Source organism: Ochotona curzoniae, unplaced genomic scaffold (assembly GCF_017591425.1).
Source record: "Ochotona curzoniae isolate NIBS_2020 unplaced genomic scaffold, NIBS_Ocur_1.0 contig_2723, whole genome shotgun sequence".
NCBI lineage: Eukaryota > Metazoa > Chordata > Mammalia > Lagomorpha > Ochotonidae > Ochotona > Ochotona curzoniae.
The window spans coordinates 1,482,276-1,490,196 of record NW_024465573.1 but is presented as its reverse complement, the minus strand read 5'-3'; the positions used below and the strand labels follow the sequence as shown (position 1 = coordinate 1,490,196).

Below are 7,921 nucleotides of genomic sequence, written 5' to 3'. Positions count from 1 at the left end.
AGAAGCCGCAATGGTCAGAACTGAGCCGATCTGAAGCCAGGAGCCAGGAGCTTCCTCCAGGTTTCTCATATGGGTGCAGAGTGCCAAGGCTTTGGGCATCCATGACTGCTTTCCTTCTCTGCCCACATTCCATCACTGCTAGGCCTCACCTCTCCTGGAACTCCTGACAGCACACATACCAGAAATACAATGCATCTTAACATTGCTATCTTCATTGTCTCACCTAAACAGTAAACAGAGGGTGAGGAATACAGACACACAGGGGCCATGCTCAGGGGATACCTGTCCTAGGACAGTTAAAAGTCGGGGTGCCAGAGTAACAACACAGGAGCACAGGACCAAGAGAAAGCAAACCCCTACCTATCAGGAGTCTATCAGCGTTAGTGAAGGCAGCGGTTACAGAAAAATGCAATACTGTCCCCTCTCAGGTAACAGGTGAGAGTCACAGCTGGCAGGAGGGAGGGCCTACATGGTTGGGGGAACGGCTGAGAGCTTCTCCCTAAGGATGGAATTAACATTCCTTGCTGTTATGCCCCACCTTTAGGACAGAGAGTGGGGGACACAGCCACATTGATTTGCTCACTGTCAAGGGGTACTGGCTATCATCAGCTGCACCACACAGCACTGGTTCACTCCTGAAATGGTCACAATGACCTGGGCTGATGTGAAGCTAGGATCAAGGAGCTTTTTCCAGGTATCTCATACGGGTACAGGAAACTAAGGACTTGAGTCATCCTTTGCTGCCTTCCCAGGCAGCTAGCATGGAGCTGGATTAAAAGTGAAGCAAACCTGTCTGGAACTGGCCCTAATATGGGGCACTGAAAGCTGGACTCAGTAATCCTGTATAGCTTGCTCAAAACAAGAATTAATCAGAATTGCATGATTGATAACCCCTTCCTCCTATTCTCATGATAAGCTAAGCTCACAGTGTGCATTAAAAGTACCATCCACCCCCAAAAAAGAAATTATCATTGAATACAGACACTTGTCCTCCTGTACTTATTGTAATACCCTTCACAATTGTAAAGTCATGGAAACAACTTAGCTGTTCATTAATAAATTGTTGCATCTGCTCAACTGCTAAAACAGAATGTTACATACACCAGTGAGAATCGCAACAGTTGTATTACAATGAGAAGTAAGACAACCAACCAACCAACTGGGACCAACCCCCGCCCCTTACCAGAGTGGCACATTCACAGGGTTTTTATAGGGCTGGCTTACAATAGTTTGAAAGGGACAATTTACAATAGCTTATAAGATGAGGGAGGAAATGCACACATTCCCTGCCTATCCCAGAATCATGGAAATTGAGGCAGCACAGTCTCTTAGCCAAGCAAGCAAAGCAAAAGTTACAAAAGTTAAAAGTATTGCAGTTAGCAGTGAGCCGTGTTTACTCTATTTGGTTTGTAACTCTACAAAATGAATAAATAAAAAATGTGAAATTTATATAATGAAATATTTATCAGCCATCAAAAGTATCAAGTTCTCATACGTGCAGCAAAATAGTGGAGTTTAAAGATCATAAGTCAAGCACAGAAAGCTCTCTCATGTGAAGAATATATATAATATATTCTTATTTTAGTAAATATATTTAATATTTTCTTAATACATATAATAAGGAAATTTAAATATGCAAAGTAATGTTACATTCCCATTTATCATATTTTAAGATACATATTATAATGGTACTTTATATTAAATTACCCTACATATTTCACTGTTATTATGTTATTTGGAATATTGATATTTATAAATGTTTTTACAGAATTCTACCCATTACATAATAATAGTACACTTTTCTCATTTTATCTTTTTATAATATCTATTATATAATACTAATATATCAATTCCTGTTTTCACAAAAATGTTCTTGTGCAATATTCACATATGAAGTGGATATGACAAAATACTAACATCAAGTGATGAAAAAATTGCAAAGTCTTGCTTTACTCCATCTTCTTTTTAATAACTTCAAGAGATATGCTGGAAGTGATACAATTTTGCTTGTTGTGACTATTTTGTGTTCTGTGTACAAAAACCTGTTCATTGAAAAAAGTATTTTTCTACTTTTACTTTATTTATATCTTCAAATACAGGAAAAAAAAAAGTTCTTTATCATGTGATATATACTACCAGTAGAAGAAAGCATCAATGAACCTTCATTAAGTCTTACCAAATAACAAAGTGGATCAAATAGATCATATGCTGGAAAACAAAGCAGGTCTTGTGTCCAGGAAGGGAAACAAACAGAGATGAAGTGTAGTTTTTGCTTTCGTGTGTCTGAATGTTAGTAATCCTGAGCATCCTCCCGCGCGTGCTTCCCATTTGGATATAATATTTAAAATTATCTGCTTATGCTATTTGGCCATTTCTTAATCGGATTATTTGTCTTGCTGCTGTTGAAATTTTTTAGCTTTTTATAGGTCATGGATATTAACTCTTTATCAGTTGCATAGTTAGCAAAGATTTTCTCCCTTTCTATCATTTGCCTCTGTTTTGTTTCCTGTTCCCTTTTCAGCGCAGAAGTTCCTTAGTCTGATGTAATACTATTCGAATATTTTTACTTTACAACATGTTCCTCTGGGGCATTTTCCAAGAAGTCTTTGTCCATGCCAATGTTTCATAAAGTTTCTACAATGCTTCTGTCTAGTAATTCATCTATGTCATAGATTTTAGGTCTTTGATCTGTTTTGAGTGACTTTTTGTATAAACATAAGGTTAGGTTTCATTTCATACTTCTGCATGTGTAGATCCAATTTTACCAGCACCATTTGTTGAACAGACTGTCCTTTTTCCACAATTTTAGTGGATTTTAGGTACATGAGCCAAGTTGTGGTTTCTACTCTGTTCCATTGATTTATATGTCTATTTTTGTGCCAATACTAGGCTGTTTTGATTATAACTGCTTTGTAGTATGTCTTTGATATCTGGTATTGTGGGGGCTCTGGCTTTGCTTTCGTTGTTTAATATCGCTTGAGCTATTCTATGTCCCTTGTGTTTTCGCATGAATTTTAACATCATTTTTTCTGTTTGTGGGAAGCATCTTCCTGATATTTTGCTAAGGATTGCATTGAATCTATAAATTGCTTCAGGTAGCATGGACAGTTTGATAAGAGTAATTCATTTACTCCATGAGCATGAAAGGTTTTCATTTTTTGTTTCTTTTCCCATTTTTTTCTTTAGTTTTTTTGTAATTCTCATGGAAGAGATTGTTCACACCCATGTTTGTTGCAACTCAATTAACAATTGTTACAATATGGAACCAACTCAAACATCCATCAAGTAATAGCTGGATAAAAAAAAAGAGTGAAACACATACACCATGAAACACTGCTCAGTAACAAAAAAGGTTGAAATCCATTCTTTTACGATCATTGCTGCAATTTGAAAGCATTATGCTGAGTGAAACAAGCCAGTCTCAAAAAAATTATATATTCTTTAATATGCATCAGTTAATATAGAATACAAAAAACATACACACATCTTGTGATATGATTGTCACTTTTAGCCCTTGTTTACACTCCCTTGGAAACTGCAGTCTTCCTGCTTTTTACTTGTTGAATATCACGGCTAGTGAGGAATTACGCCCGTTAATTAGAAAGCGGATTAAAAATAATTCTTTTCTTGCAAAAAGCTAAAGCTACAGCAGCTATCAAAAAATGTTTTGAATTATGACAGATGTTATTTTGATCCCTAGCTTGTTCCCTAGTATTGATCATACATTACGATTTCTACAATGAGCTAGGATCACCAATTCAGGTCTAATAAATGGAAAATATCAGTATATTGATGTAAATTTCCATGACTTTGGCCTTCATTAAAGATTAAGAAGGCATTTGGACAATGAAGGACTAATTAAATGATTTTTAATAAAAGCAGTGAAAGAACCTTACCCTAGGAATCCAAGCATGATTTTTAAACTGTCAGTTCCATCTAAAGATGGAAGTTACAATTTTATCAAGCTAATAGTGCAATCATTTCACATATCTGAATTTTAGCATTAGCAGTGAGTAAATGTACCCTTGGTCCTTATGTAGTTATTCCTCTCTAGTCCAATGTTTGTTTCTTTTACCTTTATGATTCCAAAAACTATTTTTAAATGTCCATTATTACTATTTTATGACTCAAATTTGAATCTATGGAAATTTCTACTTTGTAACTTATTTATAGAAAGATGAAATCAGTGATGTGATCACCTATGGAAAACTATTTGTCAAAGATCCACTTTTCCAAACTGAATATGACTAACTTCTACCTTCATAATCTGCTCTTGCCAGGCCTCCAGTAAAATATTTATCCAAGTGAGTGACATATAAAACATTCTAATCCAATATCTAGAACACAACACAAAATTATGTAATGCTATAATGCACCTGAACTTGAATTCAAACTGTAATGTTTAGTTTTGACTGACGATTTGCCAGAGGCAGGTGTTGTGTAGCACGTTAAGCCTCCATCTGTGATGCTGGCATCCCACACGTGTGCTCATGAGTCTAGGCTGTTCCACTTCCAGTCCTGATCCCTAATAATGCTCTTGGGAAATCAATTAAAGATGTCCCATGCACCCTTGTGGGAAACTAAAAAGAAACTGCAGCCTGTTGGATTTGACATGGCCCAGCTCCAGCCACTGAGGTCATTTGGAACATGAACCAGCCGATAAGAAATTCTATGTCTCTCTCTCTCTCTCTCTCTCTCTCTCTCTCTCTCTCTTTCTCTCTCTTCTCCAACTCTCCTGTCTCTGTCGCCTGGCTTTTCAAATTTTATGCAGACACATGTATACACACCTCATATGATCTTTTCTCTGTGTTTAAATACTTACATAATTCTAACTTATCCAATTTTTGCCCTCACAGAGACTTCATCCAATAAATACCAATAAATACGTAGTAATTATCTATTACATGATGGCTCCATTTTAATAATTAAATAAGGAACTTCTTTTTCAATAGGAGCTTAATACAGAGTATTTAAAAGAAACAAAATAGGTAACATTTTATGGTCTTCATAATCCTCCATATCTGATACTTAAAGGAGGTATATTCTTATTTGGGGTGGGGCATAAAATCAAGATAATTAAGACATTCTATCTGAATTATTCATCTAGTGGCAAGTGTTACATAAACTCCCCCACTCTTCTCTCCAATAAAATGGCTAAATGCAATCCCAGTATTATGCACTTTGGTCATTAGTAGACCACTTCTTTTTCCAGGGGATTAAAAAAAAAAAATAATTGAAAATGATGACACTTTCAACTGGTTTGATGAAGCAAAAGATTAAGTCCTGCAACCCACCATCCTATCTGGGAGTACTGGTGCAGATCCCAGTGGCTCCTTTCCTAATATGTTTCTGTACTAAGGTACTTGGCTAACAACAGGAAAAGGATCCACTGCCCATTTGTGGAAGGAACCAGTGAATGGAAGATCTCTTTTGCTCTGTTGCTCCATCTCTGAATCACTCTGCTTTTCGAATAAATAAACTTTTTTTAAGGAAAATGATGATTTCCAGAGAAGATATAAACTGCTTTTGTAGTGTCATAGCTATGCAGGAAGAGGGGAGAATAAATGGTACGAACATTGAGGGTAGGAAGACAAACTACACAAAAAATGGAACTGAGTTACAGTAAGCAGACAATTGTGCTTCATAATAGTAAACGAGGAATAGGGATGGCCCCTACAGTATTATAAACAGAAGCATTGTATTTCTAAATCTTGTAGTCCCAAGTGCAGAAAAATACTCTTTCTCATCAAAATCTCCTGCTACTCAGGGTTCTTTGCAAAGCAACTTTAATATCCTTGTTCCTCAAACTATAAATTAAGGGATTCATTAAAGGAACTGTATTAGTATAAAATACAGAAGAAATTTTACCCTCATTCATAGTTCCAGCAGAGGATGGCTTGAGATACATAAATGCACCTGATCCAAAGAAAAGCAAAACAGCAGTTATGTGTGAGCTACATGTTCGAAAAGCTTTGGTTCTGTCCTCAGTGGAGTTAATTTGAAGAACGCTGGAGACAATTAAACCATAAGAAATTAAAATGGTGAGGCTGGGCACAATGATATTGATACCGACCACAATGAATATCTCTACCTCATTGACATAGGTGCTGGTGCAGGAGAGTTCAAGCAAAGGAAGAAGATCACAGAAATAGTGGTTGATGATGTTTGCATCACAGAAGGTCAGCCTCAGCATGCAGCCAGTATGAGCCATGGCTCCAGAAAAGGCCACCAAGTATGAACCAAGCATGAGACTCAAACACACGTTAGGGGACATGATTACATTGTACAAAAGTGGTTTGCAGATGGCCACATAGCGATCATAGGCCATTGATGTCAGAACGTAACACTCAGAAATGGCAAAAAACAGAAAAAAGTAGAGCTGCACCATGCATCCCACATATGATATAATATTCTTCTCTGATAGGAAGTTCATCAGCATTTTAGGTGAAAACACAGAAGAATAGCAGAGATCTACTAAGGACAAATTGAAGAGGAAGAAGTACATGGGAGTATGAAGGTGTGAGTTGAGCCCAATTAGAGTCACCAAGCTCAGATTTCCCAACACAGTGACCATGTACATGAGCAGAAACAGCAAGAACAGGGGGAGCTGGAGCTCTGGCCGGTCTGTTAATCCTTTCAGGATGAACTCTGTCACAAGTGAGCCATTTCCAGGAGACATTTCCTAAAGGAACATGTGGATACAGGGAACAAAAGATTACATTGTAAAACAACAAAAATCTCATGATATTTTTCTCACAACGTAAGATACTGCTGGGACTGTCTGAGTCTTAATCTGTTCTCAGCTCATAGTACCTGCCTTTATCAATACCCTGATGCTGAATCCATCATCTATTCTTATACTCCTAACCCAGCAATACTGCAAAATGCATAACCAGTTTACCACTGGATGCCAATACTGCCAGATGAAAACAAGACAGTTGAAATTCAAGAAAGCAAAAGACAAATAGCCCAGGATAGTGTTGTCCTTGTCAGTGTGCTGTTTCTTCCTTTGCTGGAGCCCTCCTCTCATCAATAAAATTGTAGACAGAAGCATTAGTAACCTAAGACTGCCCTCAAATGCTGATAATAAAATGCTGAATAAAAACCAAGCGCAGTGTTTGGAATCTAAAACAAAACAATAAAAAAAACAGTGTCTAGAAAAGTTCAATTAATGCCCAATGTCCCAGAAAAATGTCCATGGAAGGGGGACTGCTTGACAAGCTACATCCGCTGAGCTCCCGAACATCTCTGAACATATGGACTCTTGAACAGACTCTCTTACCAGTTTCTTTTGCATCACAGATTATACAAAACGAAAAATAAAAATGGACTATCTTAGAACCTCAGATTTCAATCAAAACAAGTAAGACATATTCAGAGAAGCCAGCAACTCACCTGCTTAGGCCAGAAGTCCGTGGTGCTTTCTTACTGTTGATGTACAAATGTGCTTCCTCAAGGACAATTTCAGGCCTTGTTGCCCTGTTTTCTCTGATTTCAACAAACAGGTCTTACATCCGATGTGTACTTGAAACCTTTATGAAATACAGATGGTCATTTTTAAAGACAATCTAGAATCCTTTGACACAAAGGGAAAAATACAATCTTGCTAATTTTCATGAGAAAATACAGAAGACTTCATATGAATTTAATAACATATTACACCTGGTTACAAACCAGGATCCTTGCTCTGTCTCTTCCATGGGGAGTAGTTTCAAAGTCTTACAGAAAGTGTTGACAGCATAACAATAACCAGTCTTTTATTCCTCAGAGACTCACAGTTTTTTCCCAGATTTTCCCTTCACTCTAGGGATTACACATCCCTGAAGAGAAGTCATTAGCAAGCTTCCATTTCTCACCTGGTGTAACAGAAAGTTTGGGATTTTCCTTTCCCCCATGAACCATGTCATTCAAACAATCGCTA

General features: G+C 37.2%; 1 pseudogene; it reads right to left on the bottom strand.

Annotated features, from left to right (window-relative positions):
- Positions 1 to 5,746: 5,746 nt before the first annotated feature.
- On the bottom strand, positions 5,747 to 6,694 carry LOC121154027 (annotated as a pseudogene).
- Between the last annotated feature and the right edge of the window lie 1,227 nt (positions 6,695 to 7,921).